This window comes from Eschrichtius robustus, chromosome 1, assembly GCF_028021215.1.
Source record: "Eschrichtius robustus isolate mEscRob2 chromosome 1, mEscRob2.pri, whole genome shotgun sequence".
Taxonomy (NCBI): Eukaryota; Metazoa; Chordata; class Mammalia; order Artiodactyla; family Eschrichtiidae; genus Eschrichtius; species Eschrichtius robustus.
Genome location: NC_090824.1, coordinates 36247284 through 36265755, shown reverse-complemented (window position 1 = coordinate 36265755; position 18472 = coordinate 36247284). Strand labels below are relative to the sequence as shown.

The window sequence follows — 18472 nt, the reverse complement described above, 5'->3', positions numbered from 1 at the left end:
ATCATCTTTTTCAATTTATTCTTCTTGATGATTAAAAAATGATTCTAGTGGTTTTTAAATAGTTGTGTTTCTTTGATATAATAAGCTTTCTATTTTCTTGGTGATGGAGCTGGTAAATTTTTTCCATTAAATTTTTTCCATGTTATGAGGGTAGGAGGGTAGTGATATTTGTTCATTCAACTGTTATTTAGTAAATATCACTTCTTTGAGGTATATTTTAATTTTTTCATAAATATAGCATATTTTACTTTATTATTCAAATAATGTAGTCTTTTTGAATAGGGTAGGAAAGTAAGGCAGATTGAGAACATACTATTATGAAGATAGGTAGAGAGGTGAAGAGAGTGGTTTTCTGGTGGTAACTAGAAAGGAAAATATAACTATAAATAATTTACATAACTAATATGAATAATTAAAACCTGATGGAAATTTTCAAGAAGTTTTGGTATGGGTCACTTTATTAGTCATATTAGTTAATGAAAGAGTCATATCAGGAATGCTCAGCTTCTGTGTTTTTTGACGGTTGTGTTCCCTCCTAAGCACACTCTTCTTCTGGGTTTTGTGTATGTTGGCTTTCTGGGAAGTCCTACTCCAAATCCACAGTTTGGGAAATCAGGTTTCATCTGTTCAGTGCTTCACATGAACCTCAGCTTTCTTAGATTCTTCATGTAAAACCTTACCTAAAGGAGCCAATGAATTGGCTTCAAGTCATGATTTTACACTTAGGTCTTTAGAAGACTCCATTTCAGTGAGTCTTTGCATTGGTATCTTTAGCCCCCAAATCTTTCTGGCTCCAGCATCCACTTTAATAACTCTGTGGGTTAAGGAACTCCATTTTTAATATCTGTAGTTTTGTTCATTCTCAGAAATGAGGTCACCAGGGCTTTGTCATTGTTAATGAAAAAGTTATTATTGTACACTTTACTTTTTGGGAGTGTCCTTGGACTGAATGAAGCTAAAACATCATAGACATTGTTGCTCTGCTTTAAATACTCATAGGATATAATTTTGCATATTTTAAACTCAATCTGTTTGCCAATACAATAATATTATTTATCTCTGGGAACTTTGGCTATATTCTGTTGTGCTATTTAGAATTCACATGAATTATTAAACCTTTCTAGTAGGTCTTTTATTGAGCCTATTGTCTGACCTCTTCTTTAAAAGTAGTCTTCAGCATTTTCAGAAGAATCATTTGGGTCTTCCTGGGGCTGGAGATTTTGCTTCTGTTGTGACAGAAGCAGAGAGTGAACTTTTTTAGAAGTTAGGAGCAGTGAGGTACAGAAGAGGAGAAAAATCAGACTACATTTTATATCATGCCTGTTTCATTGTGAAAAATAATCATAGCCTTATGTCCTTTTCTTTTCTGAGGAGGGGGTGGTGGCAGTAAGAGTGAAGGGTGAATTAAGGAGGCATCACGGAGAATGTCTCCTAACATGGGGTTTCAGTTATTTCCCAAATACAGAGAGCAAAGGGGTTGTCTCCAGACATTTTTCTTTCATAGGAGGCCCGTGTGCAGTATTGGTATGTTTTTCACTCACCCCAAAATATTGACAGTGTTGGCGTTACAGGTAATCTGAGTTACTGCCTTTTCTGTCATGTTCCTCTCTGCTTTAAGTGTGGGCCACAAACCCATAACAGTATTGATGTGATTATATTACTATTATAACTGTTGATATTTTTCCTTTTAAATCAGAGAAAAGCACACTGATTTTTTTCCCTTTACTCTTACAGTATTTTTATTTCCAATAATTATACTTTCCTTCTGAATTATTTCAAAATGTTTTGGTATGGTATTGGTAAACATAGTATTATTTTTTGTGGTTAAGAGTATAAACTCTTAAACAAGACTATCTGGGTTGAGTTCTCAGCTTTACCACTTACTAGTTGTGTGACCTGGGGCAGGTTATTTATTTTATATAACTCTTGCCTCAGTTTTATCTGTAAGACAGGGATTATAAAATTATCTACTTTTTGCATGTGTTGGGGATTAAATCATTTAGTAAAGAACAATGCCTGCAAATAGTACAGGCTGAATATGTATTAGTTATTATTCACTCACTAAAATAGTAGTCTCACTAGATGCTAGTAGACTTTAAAAGTTAACAAAATTAATATTTTAAAACTTTAGAAAAGCTTAATTTAGAAAGTTATTATTAGGCTGGAATATTGTGCGCATGTGTGCGTGTGTGCGTGCGCGCGCACACACACACACTCATCCTCTCTCTCGCACACCCTTTTCAAACTGTTATAGAACAATGTTTTTCAAACTTCAATGTGCATACAGGTTACTTGGGGATATTGGTAACATGTAGATTCCTACTAGCTTTGGAATAATCCTGAGATGCTCCCATTCTAACAAGCTCCACAGGTAATCTGGATGTAGTTAGTCTTTAGATCGTACCTTGAGTATTAAAGTTATAGAATGTCCTACTAGTGGTTCTGAATCCTTCTGTCAGTACTTTATAAACACTTGGGTGTTTTTTGTTTTTGTTTTTTAAAAAACATGCCTAGGCTCTACCTCAGACTAGTTAAATCAGATCTCTGGCATTAGTGTTCTGGACATTATCATCATCATTGTCATTTTTTTCTTTTTTGTAAATAAATATTCTAGGTCATCCTGTGTGTGAATAGCATTAAGAACTACTACTTTAGTGATGTGAAGGAGAGTCAGTAAGCTAAGTAGCTCCATTTTATGTCTTCATTTACTGTGATCTTCTATCCCTTTAAGCATCTGTAGGGATGATGAAGCATAGCTGGTTAGAACTCTTTAACTAGGAGGCAGCTAATAATTTTGGCTTGAAGTTATCTTCACACTATACCGGACTAAAAAGTTGGACTCCTTGAAACCTTCTTCATGGCTTCTATTTCCTATTGCTTTCATCATTTTTGTAATCTTCTTTGGATTCTCCCTAATTTCTCAACAGCTTCCTGAAAGTATAGTAATTCAAACTCAATATAAAATTGCTTTAACAAAACTGAACAGCGGCAGAGGCAGAAGAATAAAGTTCCTTCCACTTCTTAAATTCTGTGATTTTTATTAAGGTGGAAAACTTATATTTGTTTCAGACTTTTTATTGGCCCTTTCTGTATGCTTTTGGGAGCTAAAGTGTGTTTTCTACCATGATATTGGTTTTAGTACATTACTTTCTTAGGTTATATTCCCTCTTTTTTCTTTCTCAACTGTACTTCTTGCCTCTGTTTCCCTTCTTGTACATATTTTTGAGGAGAGGCAGTAAATATTTTCTCATGGACTATCATGTTTTGGGAAAGTAGTTTTCCAAACTGATCAAATCTTGCTGAAATTTTATTCCATCTAGTCATGATATATCAGTTAGAATCTGGACAGGGAAACAATCTACACTAGATATTTCTACCAAGAAAATTTAATACAGGGAGTGGGTTACACAGGTGTCGGGGGCTGAAAAGGCAAAAGGGGAACACTGGAGTAACACAGAGTCAAAAATTGCAGAAAGCATCAATCATCCAGAGGGCTGGGGCTCAGAACTTCTGCAGGGGGTACTGTCTGGCTGTTGCTGGTACTTCTGAGAGTGCCAGAGAAAACTTCTGGCGGTCACCAACTGCTGCTGCTGGGGTGGAGGGCCTGTGCTAGGGCAATGCTGAGTGGAAAAAGCAAGTTTCTCCTTTTAGTGTTCTTATTGGCAGTATGAGGAGGCTAGCTGGCGAAAGAGAAGAGTAGTTTCCAGAGTTCTATTTTCAGCGTTACTGAGCTGAGTATTAAAGGGTGGATTTGCTGCGGAGAGACTGTAGCTGAATAACCAGCACATATAGCCTTCTCCTCTTCTCTTGGTCTCTTTCTTAGCTACAGGGATCCCGCATGCTCTTAGTGTCTAGGATTTAGAATGAAAGGAGTTATTATTATTTTTAAATTACTTGTCTAGCTAATGTGATTTGGGGGCATGAGACAGGACTACGTGCTCTAAGATAACTGTCACAGCCTTTCTTGGGAACTGAGAGTCGATTACTCATTCCTTTGACTCTAAAGGGATTTCTGTTTTTCAAGATCCCTTATTCAAAATACAAAAATTGTAGGAGTAATGATAAACCAGAGGTTAAAAATTGGTTGCTTATTGGCCAAACAGTGGCCCACAGTGGGAACTAACCTTTGAACAGAAGATTATACCTTCTCTCTCATTCTAATATTCTTCTTCCTGCAGAGCTTCTCAAAGTTTAATATGTATGTGAATTATTTGGGAATCTTGTTAAAATGCAGATTCTGATACAGTATGTCACTGGTTAGGGCCTGAGATTCTGCATCTCTAAGAAACTCCCAGTGGAGGCCGAAGCTACTGGTCCCTAGACCAAACTTTCTTCTCTCTTTCCTGCTTTGAGAACAAACCACTGGTCTGGCTTGGATCCATTGTTGGACCTGGTTTTGGGTGGTTGAATGGAGTGGATCATTAAGTAAGAGTTTCTTGCAAGCCCACTTTCTAGAAATATTTTGAGCAATTCTAGTAGAGGTATTTATAGCTGTTTCTTTCCAGGTGGCACTAGATGGGCAGTGCCTCAGAATAGGTTGACTTTTCTTCCATAATTTTGATGCTGCTCTAGACGCAGAGGCATGCCAATCACTTGTAGTTTTCCTAGAACATCTGAGGCTTTTTAGTGATTGTGTATATGTTTAAGGGAAACTAATGGGAGATAGGATAGGAGGGCAATTAGAAAATTCATGCATCAGATAGCTTGTGTTCATTAAAGCCATTATTCTTGATTAAATAGGGCTATCTATGGATTTCAAAAATTTGGTTTGAATTTCATACTAAATGCATTTTTCCACTTTTGACGCTTTGATGTACTTCAGGTTGTCATCAAAGCACAGGATCTTCTTTCCTTGAGCCAAATAAATGGTAGTCTACCTTAATTGAACTTTGCATACAGCCCAAATTTATGAAGTTGTTAATTGCTCTTTACATTTGGATTTTACTTTACCAAGGCATACCTGATCACATGACTAAAAAGTTATTCAGTTGCCATCTTTCAAGATCCTCTGCCTACCTCCCTCATCCCCACTGCCCCCAATTCCTGGATCTTTCCTTCTGTCTTTACAGACCTAGATTTTTAAGATCCTAGGTTCTTTGTTTCTGTCTTTTGGTTCTTTTTATGAATGTTACTCTTAAATTTTTTAAATTCAGGCTGTAGATAATACAATTCAGGTCACGGAATTGAAATAATTGGCCTCCTTATCAGTTGAGGTGAAAGAGTTAAAATGAAAGTTAAGGATTCAGGGCACCCCTACAGAAATGAGGGGTGAAAAAATACTCAATTTTAGGATCCTAAACAAAGCATTTTGATAGGCATATAGAGACCCTTGCATGCACACAAACGTCCATATTTGAATATTTATAGAAGATAATCTGTCAAAATTACTGTTATTTTAATTTGCCAAGCTTGGCTGATTGCTGCAGTTGGATGTTAGTTGAATTCTAGATGAGGAACTGTAAATATGAGCTGGTCTAGAACATGCTTTTTGTCCTCGAAGCTGTTTGAATATTCCCCTCCCCCCCTTTTTTCTTTTTTTTAAAAAAACAAACAAACAGTGAGGCCTTTTTATATTAGCTGGACTTTAATGTTTTCCTTTTTAAGGAAAAAGGATTAAAGTAAGGTGATAACAGTAAATACTAAAAATTTTTTTTTAGTTAAGAAAACCATTTACATTTCGTGAACAGGAATTGTTTAAATAGTTTTAACTATTTGTCCAATCTTTGCTTCAAAGATTTCCCTGGAGAGTTCAAACCTAGAGACATATATCTCTTCAAGGCCTGAGGGGCCTCGAGGTTTCCTGTAAGTAAAGTTTCATGTTAACAACAAAGAAAATGTATAGTTGTAGATAATTAATGTTACTGCTTTCTTTTGTCTCATTTTAAACAGTTGGTAATTTTAGTGACCCAGATTCAAGCAGTAATGTCTTCCATTGGAAATATGTGATTTCGTCATCTTCTTATGTTCTAGGGGAAGAAAGGTAAGCCATTTTTCACGCTTAATATTTAAGTAACTTCGTAAATAAATCAAAATTTTCTCTTTTAAAAGGTTAGAGAACCCTTTTCTCTTTAGGTAGTGTTTTCTCACCCAGAAAACACTGTATTATTTATTTATGTCATATCGTTATTCCTCAAAAGATTCCACTGAGTCTACATTATTTCAGCTCTAGAGATGATACGATGACTTTCAAAAAATCATACAGCAGTTTTTTGGAGCAGGACTACGTTCTGTGCTCTGTCTGCTAGGCTGTCTTGTCCCTTTTACATAGCCATTCTCAGCTGAATAGTTTATTTTTACATATATAGCCACCTGACATGACTAGATAGTCTTAATATTTTTTGTTTGTTTTTTGCTTTTGATGTTTTCATTTCTTTATCTCTTGTAAACTGCCATAACTGGATCCATTTTGTTGATTGTTACTTTAGCTAGAAACTGTGTCAAGTACTAAGTCTCAGTTTTACTTAGACATTGACTTTGTTTTGGGGTTTCAGGAATGTGGGGGTCTCAGGAATATATTTTATATTCAGCAAATTAAAAGTGAGACTTTTAGAGCATTCTTTTCCATTTTTCACAAGCATCCATCTTCATTCTCATTTGACAATCCTTTTTTGGGTAGATTTTCTTTTTTATAGGAGTGTTTATATAATCTTTCACTTGTTACTGTGTGGTCTCTTTTCCCAGTTCTTTTTGTGGCTATCCCTATTACCATTTTCTGTATATCTCACTGTAATTCCTCATGATCCTCCTAGGAAAATTATATGTCCAACTCTGTAGTTATCCTCTGAATGAAGGATAATAACATTATTAATAATTCCTTAAGATGTTATGCTTGCTCCTAATTTTGTAATTAATAATAACATTATTAATAATTATTAATATAAATAACATTATTAATAATTCCTTAAGATGTTATGCTTGCTCCTAATTTTGTAATGGTTCATCATCTGTTCACTGTACAAAGGGCTCAGAAATGTCTGTTGTACCTAATGCATCACAGATGTGGAAATAATAATAAAATAAAATTTACATTTATGTAAAGCAAAGATACTGCTAACATGTTCCCTTGGGTTTGGCCATTCTGATATTCTTGCTGCATTTGGAGGCTTATTAAGTATGTTAAAACTCAAGTTGAATACAATTTAAGTCGGTGATATAAAAAGTAATGAGCTGTTTTACAGTGTGATTTGGAAAAAAATAATTAGCTGTATTTCTTGCTTATAAGAACAGCAGATAGCACAGTTGACTAAGATTTTCTAAGTAAAGTAATTTTGATAAAGGTTAATTTCATGGCAATAGAAAATGTTGGGAATTGGCATCCAAATGTCAAATTTCACATACAAATCTTAGCTTTCTACTGATTTTTCTTTTCCCTCAGAGGAAGAATCTTAAAACTTAAATTTATTTAGAAGACATTATAATGCTACTTTAGGAATAAGAAACAGGCTTTATTTTTCTGCAATTGAACAGTAGGGATGACCAGTGCATTGCAGTACTTATTGATAGATTTTTTTTAAAAGCTCTTATGGAAATTTAATCAAGTGTTTATTTAGGAAATATCTTAGTTTGTAATAATGATGCGGGATCTAAACGATAACCTACGATATTCATCTATGTGTTTTCATTGTTTCAGAAAGAAATGATGAAGTGTATTGTTTAATAATTTGCATTTTGGTATTATTTATAGGGAAACACTATGAATAATCATATTTTAGGTAATTCGTGTGCCATTGAGACAAATTTAGACCTCCATTTGTTTCTTCTCTCCCTAATATCATAAGAGTGTTATATATCACTCTATCAGTTAGTTAAAAGGTAAAAATTGAAAATGGATTTTGTTTTGTTTTGTTTTGTTTTGTTTCTGATCTGGCATGTAAGGAGCTTAGAAATCATCACTCCATCCTAACCACAAGTAAAAAACCGAACAAACTGAAAAATCAACAACTCTTCTTAGATCCGTCAGAGAAGTGAGGTCACAGGGCAAACCACTGCTCTCAAATTAGAGAGACAGACAGGCAAATATAGAGAATGACAACTTACCCTAGCAAAAACCTCCAAGGGAACCACTACTGGGTAGGAAAATCTAAAGTGTGATTAACAAATTAGGGTAGACTCCATGTGGACAAGCCTGAGGTAAAAACTCCAGGGGGACCCAGTCATAAGGAGCCCCCCACACTTTCATGATTTTGCTTCTAGGAGCTCTACCAGGTCCTCACAGTGAATATCTGAGAAGAAGCCCCTGGTGCTTCCTGCAGGGGGAGGGAAGAGTAACCATTTTGAAATATGCCAAGGCATCTTGTTTTTCTTAACAAGATCTGCTATCAAGAGAAAGTATTTTACCAGGGCCTAATCTATTAAGGTGTTATCAGAGACTAACTGACCTGGAGGAAGGGAAATACCCAATTGTAGCCTTCCACATGGTGGGGAGAGAAATATCCCATTCCAGTCCCCTGTAGCCATCCTGTTCCACCTAGGAGGGGAACATAGGACTGAAAAGAACTTGTGAAGTTCACAGCTCGGGGGGCGCAGGCCTAACCATGGCACTGTAGAATGCTTCTACTCCCCTCCACACCTTAACCACATTAGTAAATTCCTATTTGTTGCAGTTCCTTTTACCCAGTGCATCATGTCTGACTTCCAAGAAAAAAATTACAAGGCATACTATACTAAAAAGCAAAAACCACAGTTTAAAGAGACAGAGCAAGCATCAGGATCAGACTCAGGTGTGTCAGGAATATTGGAATTATGAGACCAGGAATTTAGAACAACTATGATTAATATGCCAAGAGCACTAATGGAAAAAGTAGACAACATGCAAGAACAGATGAATAATGTAAGTAGAGAGATAGAAAATCTAATAAAGGATAAAAAAGTGCTTGAGATAAAAAGCTATAACAGAAATGAAGGATGGCTTTGATGGGTTCATTATTAGACTGGACATGGCTGAGGAAAGAGCTCATCTCTGAGCTTAAGGATATGTCAGTAGAAACTTCTAAAACTGAAGAGCAAAGAGAAAAAAGACTGGAAAAAAGAAAAAATGAAAAAATATCCAAGGACTGTAGGACAACTACAAAAGGTGCAACGTATGCATAATGAAAATACCAGAAGGAGAAAAAGAAAAGAAAAAGAAACAAGAATAATGACAGAGAATTTCCCCAAATTAATGTCAGACTCTAAACCACAGATCTAGGAGGTTCAGAGAATGCCAGGCAAGATAAGTGCCCAAAAAGCTTTATCTAGGCATATATTCAAATTGCAGAAAATCAAAGATACAGAAAATAATCTTGAAAGAAACCAAAGGAAAAAGAACCACCTTAGGTACAGAGGTCTTCTCTTCAGAAACTATGAAAACAGGAAGAGAGTGGGGTGAATATTTAAAGTGTTGAGAGGAAAAACCAACAATCTAGAATTCTGTATCCTGTAAAATTATCCTTCAAAAGTGAAGGAGAGTAAAGACTTTTTCAGGCAAACAAAAATTTAGAGAATTTGTTGCTAGTGGACCTGCTTTGCAAGATATGTTAAACAAAGTTCTTCAGAGAAGGGAAATTATATAGGCCAGAAACTTGTTATCTACCTTAAAAAAGAAGAAGAAGATTAGAGAAAGAATAAGTGAAGCTAGAATAAAAACTTTTATTTTTCTTATTCTTAATAGATCTAACAGATAAGATAATTTGTTCGAAATAATAGTAGCAACAATGTATTCAGTGATTATAGCTCATATATAAGTGAAATGAATGATGACAGTGATACAAGGGTTGGGAGGAAGAAATTAGGAATATTCTTTTATAAGGTACTTGCACTACATATGAAGTGGTATAGTGTTATTTGAAAGTGGACTTGGATTATTTGGAAATGTATAATGCAAACTCTAGGGCAACCATTAAAAAAAAGTAAAAAAAAAAAAGTATAATTGACATACTAAGAAAAGAGACACAATGGAATCATAAAATGCTCAATTAAAACCACAAAAGACAGAAAAAGAGTTGAAGACAGAAACAGGAACAAAGAACAAAAGCAATGAGTAGAAAACAGTAATAAATATGGTAGATATTAACCCAAGTATATCAATAGTTGCTTTAAATAGCAGTGGTTTAAATACACGAAAAGACAGACTGTCAGATTGGATCAAAAGTCAAGACCCAACTATATGTTGTGTACAGAAACTCTCTTTAAATATGAAGACACATATAGATTAAAATTAAAGGGATGGAGGAAGATACACCATGCTAACACTAATCAAAAGGAAGCTGATGTAACTATATTAGTTTCAGACAGAGCAGACTGCAGAGCAAGGAAGATTTTCAAGGATAAATAGGAGCATTATATAATAATAATTCTTTAAGAAGACATAACAATCCTTAATGTAAATGCACCTAACAACAGGTCGTCAAAATATGTGATGCAAAAACCGACAGAATTGCAAAAAGAAATAGATCAGTCCACAGTTGTAGTAGGTGATGCCTCAACTCTCCTGTGTCAGAAATGGACAGATGTAGCAGAAAATCAGTAAGGACATATCTGGACTCAGCAGCAGCATCAATCAACTGGATATGATTGACATCTATAATCCAGCAACAACAGGGAATATGCGAGTTCTTTTTAGTTTTAAATTTTTTTTAGTAGGATTCACATCATAAAAAAGTGATCAGAAAGAAAAAAGATGAGGAACTCATTTTAAAAAATACAACAAACTGTCACCTACCTCGCCTCTACCTCTTACATATTTTAGAGTAAGAATTTTAAAACTTTGATTTTTTAAAATACTTAAACATTTTTCTTACCTCAAGCTTGGTATAATGAATGAAAGAGTTATGGGGGTTACTTTTACAAATGAAACCTACCTGGCACTTTTTCATTTACTGGTATTAGGAAGGAGTACCTCCTACAACTCTTTGGTTCCATGTAGCAAAATTTGAAAACTGTGAAATATGAATCCCTCATGCCCTGGCCAGTATTTGATAATTATTGACCTTTGCTCCTGAATAATAGCCCTCTAGGTATCCAGATTCTTTTGAGTGATCTAGAGCAATGGTCCCCAAACTTTTTGGCACCAGGGACTGGTTTCATGGAAGACAGTTTTTCCACTGACAGACCGGTACCAGTCCGTGACCCGGGGGTTGGGGGACCCCTGATCTAGAGGAAGAGCAGAAGCAGATGAGAAAGGACAGAATTTGTAAAGGGAGAGAATATTCATTGTTATCATTTGTCTGTCTGGCAGACTTATGATAGCGACACTACAGGGATTAATAACATAGACAGGATTTAGAAATCTTGTTAAAATGGATTCAGTGAAATTGTTCCCCTCTCTGTAGAATTAAAAACCAAACCAAATCAAACCAAACCAAACACAAAAATAAAATACATCAAATGAACTTTCCTCCTTGGATCACAAGTAGTGGTTTGAGGACAGAATCTATCAGTGTGTAATCTCATGGTTTCTGTCCTGTCTTAGCTGCTGACTAGCTGTACAAACCTTGATCAAGTCAAATCATTTCTTACCTCAGTTTCCTCATCTTCAAAATGAAGATAGTGCCTGCCTTACAAAGCACTGGTAAGAATTAGTTGAGGAAATGCATGCAAAGTGCCCGGCTCATATTTGGCATGCACCAGTGTTACTTCTCCTCCTAGTTCCTTTCAGCATCAGTAGTAATATCTGCTTCCAGTCTTTGAATTCACTAGTTACTCGTCATGAGATCATTGTAAAATCAAATTATTTTGTCTCTCTGAGTCTAATTTTCCTTTGACATAAGATCATTAATACTCACGTTGTAAAGTTGTGGTTGTAATTCATTTCCTCATATAGTCTAGGAGGTCTTTGTTGAATCTAAATCTGAATGTTAAACTGCTAAAAACTTATATAAATATGTGAGTTTTACTGGTTAGATCTTTTGGACACCAAATCCAGAGTATTTTTTAAGGAATATATAGTAGGAGGAATGTAATAAGGAAAAGTAAATCTCTAGATTTTTTTTTTTTTTTAATGGAAGGACTCTCTACACTAGCTTACTTAATTTTTGCTTAATATAATTCATTGGGAAAGTAGGGAAATTATGGATTGAAGAATTTATTTTCGCTTGAAATATTGGGTTGACTGAAAGGTTTGTTCGGTTTTTTTCCATAGGCTGGCTCTATTATTGCTTAGTTGTCTTTAACTTCATTCGAAACAATTTTGTTAGATTGTATATGACAGCTGTCATATCAGTGTGCATTTAAAAAAAAAATTATCAAAATTGGTGAATTTTTGTGTAGCCATTTCAATATTGAAAATGGAAGAAAAAAGCAACATTTTTGGCATATTATGCTCTATTATTTCACTTAAGGTAAAAACACAACTGAAACGCAATAAATAGATTTGTGCAGTGTATGGAGAAGGTGCTGTGACTGATCGAACATGTCAAAAGTGATTTGTGACATTTCGTGCTGGAGATTTCTCGCTGGACGGTGCTCCACGGTCGAGTAGACCAGTTGAAGTTGATAGCGATCAAATTGAGACATTAATTGAGAACAATCAACGTTATACCATGCAAGAGATAGCCAACATGCGCGAAATATCCAAATCAAGCACTGAAAATCATTTGCACCAGCTTAGTTATGTGAATCACTTTGATGTTTGGGTTCCACATAAGTTAAGAAAAAAAAACCTTCTTGACTATTTCTGCATGTGATTCTCTACTGAAACGTAATGAAGATGTTCTGTTTTTAAAACAAATTGTGATGGCTGATGAAAGTGGGTACTGTGCAATAATGTGGAATGGAAGAGATTGTGGGTCAAGCGAAATGAACCACCACCAACCACACCAAAGGCCGGTCTTCATCCAAAGAAGGTGATATTGTGTATATGGTGAGACTGGAAGGGAGTCCTCTATTATGAGCTTCTTGTGGAAAGCCAAACGATTAATTCCAACAAGTACTGCTCCCAATTAGACCAACTGAAAGCAGCACTCTACGAAAAGCGTCCAGAATTAGTCAACAGAAAACATATGATCTTCCATCAGGATAATGCAAGCCCGCATGTTTCTTTGATATCCAGGCAAAAACTGTTAGAGCTTGGCTGGGAAGTTGTGATTCATCCACCGTATTCACCAGATATTACACCTTCGGATTTCAATTTATTTCGGTCTTTACAAAGTTCTCTTAATGGAAAAAGTTTCAATTCCCTGGAAGACTGTAAAAGGCACCTGGAACAGTTCTTTGCTCAAAAAGATAAAAAGTTTTGGGAAGATGGAATTATGAAGTTGCCTGAAAAATGGCAGAAGGCAGTGGAACAAAAGGGTGAATATGTTGGTCAATGAAGTTCTTGGTGAAAATGAAAGCGTATCTTTTATTTTTACTTAAAAACCAAAGGCACTTTATGGCCAGCCCAATAGCTACTTCTAGAAAGAATATACATAGAGCACTATGTTAGGGAGTCCAAACACTTGAATGTACCTATTTCTTTGCTTTTGTTCTTTTTATCTTAGGTGACTTTATTTTAAGATGAGACTTCAGTGTACAGTAATGGTTTTATGGGCAGATCTTGGAAAATTATTCAGTACTGAAAATTTTCTGGTTTGATAATTATCAGAGAAAGAATAATAAACCAGTATTAAAATTTAATACTAAATTTTAGTTGGTAAATTAAGGTCAAGACTCATAAATGAATCATGTTAAATGAGTTATGAATTAGATCAGTATTATTGGTGAACTTAGCTATGTGTTAAATCAATATAATTTCTTTGACATAATCACAGAATAGGAATTGATATATATGTGGTATATTGTATTGAAGGGTTGTAGATTGATGAACTGGGAAGTTTGTATTTTAGCGATGTTATAATTCCATGAATTTCAGTTAGGTTTATTTGAATATGAATCACTTTTATAAAAACCAGCAGCAAAATATTATTGCTTTTATATTCTGTAGCAGTTGAGTCAGCTTTTGTATGTAATCAGATGAATGTAAATGTAAACTTTAACTTATTTTCTTACACATTTCCCAAAATTTAGGAAATAATTAGCATACAGAGTGTTAATTACTTTTAAGAATTCCCAGTTTATCATTTTATTTGACGTTATGTAGCTCCTTATTAGATGCTTATTAACAACCCTGAGAATGTTGCACAAAGTAGAGAATAGTCTTTGCATGCATAGTCTTTACCTGCAAGAAAAAGAATAGAAGAAAATACAATAAAAACTGAATTGCAAAAACATTGAGTGAAGACAAGCTTCTGCTGAGAAAATGGATATGAATTTATGTGTGAATGTTAGGGATATATGGATATGTTGATTATGGCCACGTTTAGTATTTTTGTTGTAAAGCAAAGGATTTACAGAGTTAGATTAAATGCATTATGGGTATGGCTGAGATCAAAATAACTTTATTTTCTTCAAGGATTTTTTTGTTTTTGTTTTTTGGGGTTTTTTTTGTGGGGGGGTATTGTGTTTGTTTTTTAAAAAGCCAGATACTTCAGTATAAAACTGGGTAATAATTTAAACTACATTTTTCTTAATAATTTAATGTTAAGAACAATTAGAATTCTGTGATTGTACATTTACAAGGTATTATTTGGACAAGTCATTCATAAAGTAATATGATTTATATATTTTTCTCCTTTTTTATTATGGTAAAATATACATAACAAAATTTACCATTTAACCATTTAAAGTATATAATTCAGTAGTGTTAAGTACATTCACATTGTTGTGTAAACATCACCACTATCCATGTCTAGAACTTTTTCATCATTCTGAATAAAACTCTGTACCTATTAAATACTAACTTCCCATTCTTCCTGACCCCCAGCCCCTGTAACATGGGGTTGCTATCCAAAATATATAAATAGCTCATACAGCTCAACATCAAAAATACAAACAACCCAATAAAAAATGGGCAGATGATCTGAATAGGTATTTTTCCAGAGAAGACATATAGATGGCTAACAGACACATGAAAAGATGCCCAACATTGTTAATTATCAGAGAAATGCAAATCAAAACTTCAATGAAATATCACCTCAAACCTGTCAGAATGGCTATCATCAAAAAGAATACAAATAAATATTGGTGAGGATGTGGAGAAAAGAGAACCCTCATACATTGTTGGTGGGAATTATAAATTGGTGCAGCCATTGTGAAAAAGAGTATGGAGGTTTCTCAAAAAACTAAAAATAGAACTACCATATGACCCAGCAATTCTACTCCTAGGTACATATCCAAAAAAAACGAAAACACTAATTTGAAAAGATACATGCACTGCAATGTTCATAGCAGCATAATTTACAATTGCTAAGATATGGAAGCAGCCTTAGTGTTCATCAACAGAAGAACGGATAAAGAAGATACAGTATGCGTGTGCGCGTGCACACAGACACACACACACACACAATGGAATGCTACTCAGCCATAAAAAAGAATGAAATTTTGTCATTTGCAACAACATGGATGGAGTTGGAGGATATTATGGTAAGTGAAATAAATCAGAGAAAGACAAATACTGAATGTTGTCACTTATATGTGGAATCTAAAAAATAAACGAGTGAATATAACAAAAAGAAACAGACTCCCAGATATAGAGAGCAAACTAGTGGTTACTAGTGGGAGAGGGACGGTGGAAGGGAGGGGCAATATAGGGTCTAGGGGATTAAGAGGTACAAACTACTATGTATAAAATAAGCTATATGGATGTATTGAACAGCACGGGGAATATAGCTGATGTTTTATAATAACTATAAATGGAGTATAATCTTTAAAAATTGTGAATCACTATGTTATACACCTGAAACTTATATAGTATTGTACATCAACTAAACCTCAGTAAAAAAAAGTCAAAATAATGAAAAGAAAAAAAAAAAATTTACTCCTCATTCTCCCTGACCCTAGGCCCTTTAACCACTATTCTGTCTCTGAATTTGACTACTCTAGGTTCCTTATGTGAGTTGAATCATACAATATTTGTCCTTTTGTGATTGACTTCTTTCACTTAGCGTAGTGTCTTCAAGGTTCATCCATGTTGTACCATGTATCAGAATTTCATTCTTTTTAAGACTAATGTTCTGTTTTATGCATGTACCACATTTTGTTTATCCATTTATCTGTCAATGGACATTTGGGTTGTTTCTACCTTTTGGCAGTTGTGAATAATGTTGCTATGAACATTGGTGTGCAAATGTCTGTTCAACTGTGGTCATGTATTTTTATATATATTTTAACATTTAAAGATATTTGCGGTAATGAAATTCTCTTTGAATGGACTACATGAATATCTGTATTTTCACTGATATCAGTGAATATTTATTGAATACTTGTTGTGTATTCTAAGGGATATAAAGAGAATATTTATTGAATACTTACTGTGTATTGGGGATACAAAGAGTAATAAAACCATGATACTATTTCTGAAGAACTTACAATCTGATGAGAATAATAGGGTGTGTTTATGAAAACACAACAACCTGGTAGCATATACTTTTTGAAGCTGAAGAGATGTTCACAATCTGATCCAAACCAGCATCCTCTCACGCTAAGATTTTTGCATGTCATCCTAACCAGTTAAGAGGCAAAATACATGGCCATAATCGACAAGCATGTTCCATTCAAGCACGTGTATTTAACACATGAATTTAACATTCAAGCATAAATTTTGGAGTGATCATACTAAAATGGAGGTTGGATTATGACACTCTCCAAAACAGCCTTTTCCAATAACAACATCCTTCAAATGACTTATATCTTTTTGTCCAAACTCCTACCTTAACTCTGACTTAATCTCCTATCTCCACCTCTACCTTGAGTTGGATAAATTTTTGTTGTGGATATATTTCTTATGCATGTAAAAAGGCTTAAGTGTAAGTGAGTAAAATGCAGAAGGATGAACTCTATATGTGTCTCAAGGTTCTTTCCAGGCTTATGATTCTAATTTAATCCCTATAGTACCTGGATTTCCAGATGATAGAAAACAGAATTAGCATGTCTAGAGATTTCTCAACAGATCTATTTCATAATAATTTAAAAGACCAAAATTTGACTGGAATAAAAACATTTTGGTGTGTTTTGATGTTTCAGTGGTATTTTTCCCTCTCTCGGAGTATTTTTTCTGGAAAAGCAAAATTAATCTTTTGTGAATTAAGTCATAATTTTTCAGTTTAGTTGGATTTTTAAGGTTTTTCTGGGTGCACCAGCTGGACCTTTTGGATACTACTCTTTTTCCACTGAAATGTTAGAAAGACCAAAGGAAGACCTACAACCAGCTGTTAGATTCACGTTTCCTTTGGATGATGTTTTGAAGTTCAAAAAAGGAACTTTGAGAATTTTAAACACAGCTGAGCAGAGTTTCCAAGAGGTAACATTGTAACACTACTTTTTTTCCTCCATATTTATTTTCTTGACTCCCAGTAGAGATCCTGAATGCTGAGTGGTGAAGACGTTTATAGGCTCATTACTTTGTAGGGCAAAAAAAATGAAAGAACTAATTTCAAAGTTAAAACTTAAAAAAAAGGAGATAATTGTAGAAGTGAGGAAGGATGAATGAACAAGGATGATCATCCATTCATTCAGCGCATATATGAAAGTCTACTATGTACCAGACACTCCACTAAACACTGGAAACAAAGCAATGAATAAAATAGGATCAGTACCTACACTCATGGAACTTAGATTGCCTGGAACAGTGAGCAGAACATAATAGGGTCTTAAAAATAATTTGAATAAATGAATTTCTGTATTGTGGAGAAGAATTTGGGGGTAAGGGGCATTTTAGTGAAGAAGTGTGGAGTGTCCTGTTCATTGTATTTGAGATATTTCATTTAAAAAATGGAAACAAGTAAAATATCTATTAATGGGAAAAATGATATAGTTATGGTAATACATATAATGTAATACACTGGAGCCCTTAAAAATAATGACATATATAGATGTATGTTGGCTAACATAAAAGATGTTCTTTACCTAATGTCAAATTAAGCAAAGTAGGCTGTAGAATAGGATGTATGAACGATTCCTTTAATCTAAGATTATTTACATTTGTGTAAAATATCTTGAGAGATGGTGGAGAAATGGTAATAAGGAATTATTCTTTCTAGGAGGTAAGTTTCCTGTGATCTTCCCTTTATCTTTTATGTATTTCTGTCTTTTGTTTTGTAGTGACTATTTAAAAATAAGCTAATTTTAAATGTTTGGGATAAATTGATTTAAAAAAAATTTTTTTTTAACTTAATATCTGTATCAGTAAACATGTTACTGGTTGATGGTCCATTGTCCTGTAAATGTAAAAAATCTATCTAAGGAATTCTGCATTTTGTTTCTGGAAGAATATAATTAACCAGAAGGAAATGATTACATTTAACATTTACTGTTAACACTCAGAAGGTATAGTTTTAAAATGAACAATAATGTTTCTTTAATGTATGTAATGGTTGAAAAATATTTAGTAGTAATTTTAATTTTGTTTTGTAGATACTTTGAGGAATGTCTACATAATTAGATGGTGGAGAACTGAGAA

General features: G+C 34.2%; 1 protein-coding gene across 9 annotated transcripts in view; it reads left to right on the top strand.

Annotated features, from left to right (window-relative positions):
• Positions 1–18472, top strand: part of FUT8 (fucosyltransferase 8) — a 318121-nt gene that overhangs the window by 103948 nt on the left and 195701 nt on the right. For 4 of the 9 annotated variants that reach the window (XM_068543987.1, XM_068543973.1, XM_068543968.1 and 1 more), the window contains one exon: positions 5890–5980. The exons of 3 other annotated variants lie outside the window; for them this stretch is intronic. The gene's annotated coding sequence lies outside the window, so the exon portion shown is untranslated. Of the gene's footprint in view, positions 1–5889; positions 5981–12317; positions 13270–17211; positions 17315–18472 lie in introns of those variants that run through there. 2 more of the 9 variants (XM_068543981.1, XM_068544004.1) reach the window with 2 other exon arrangements.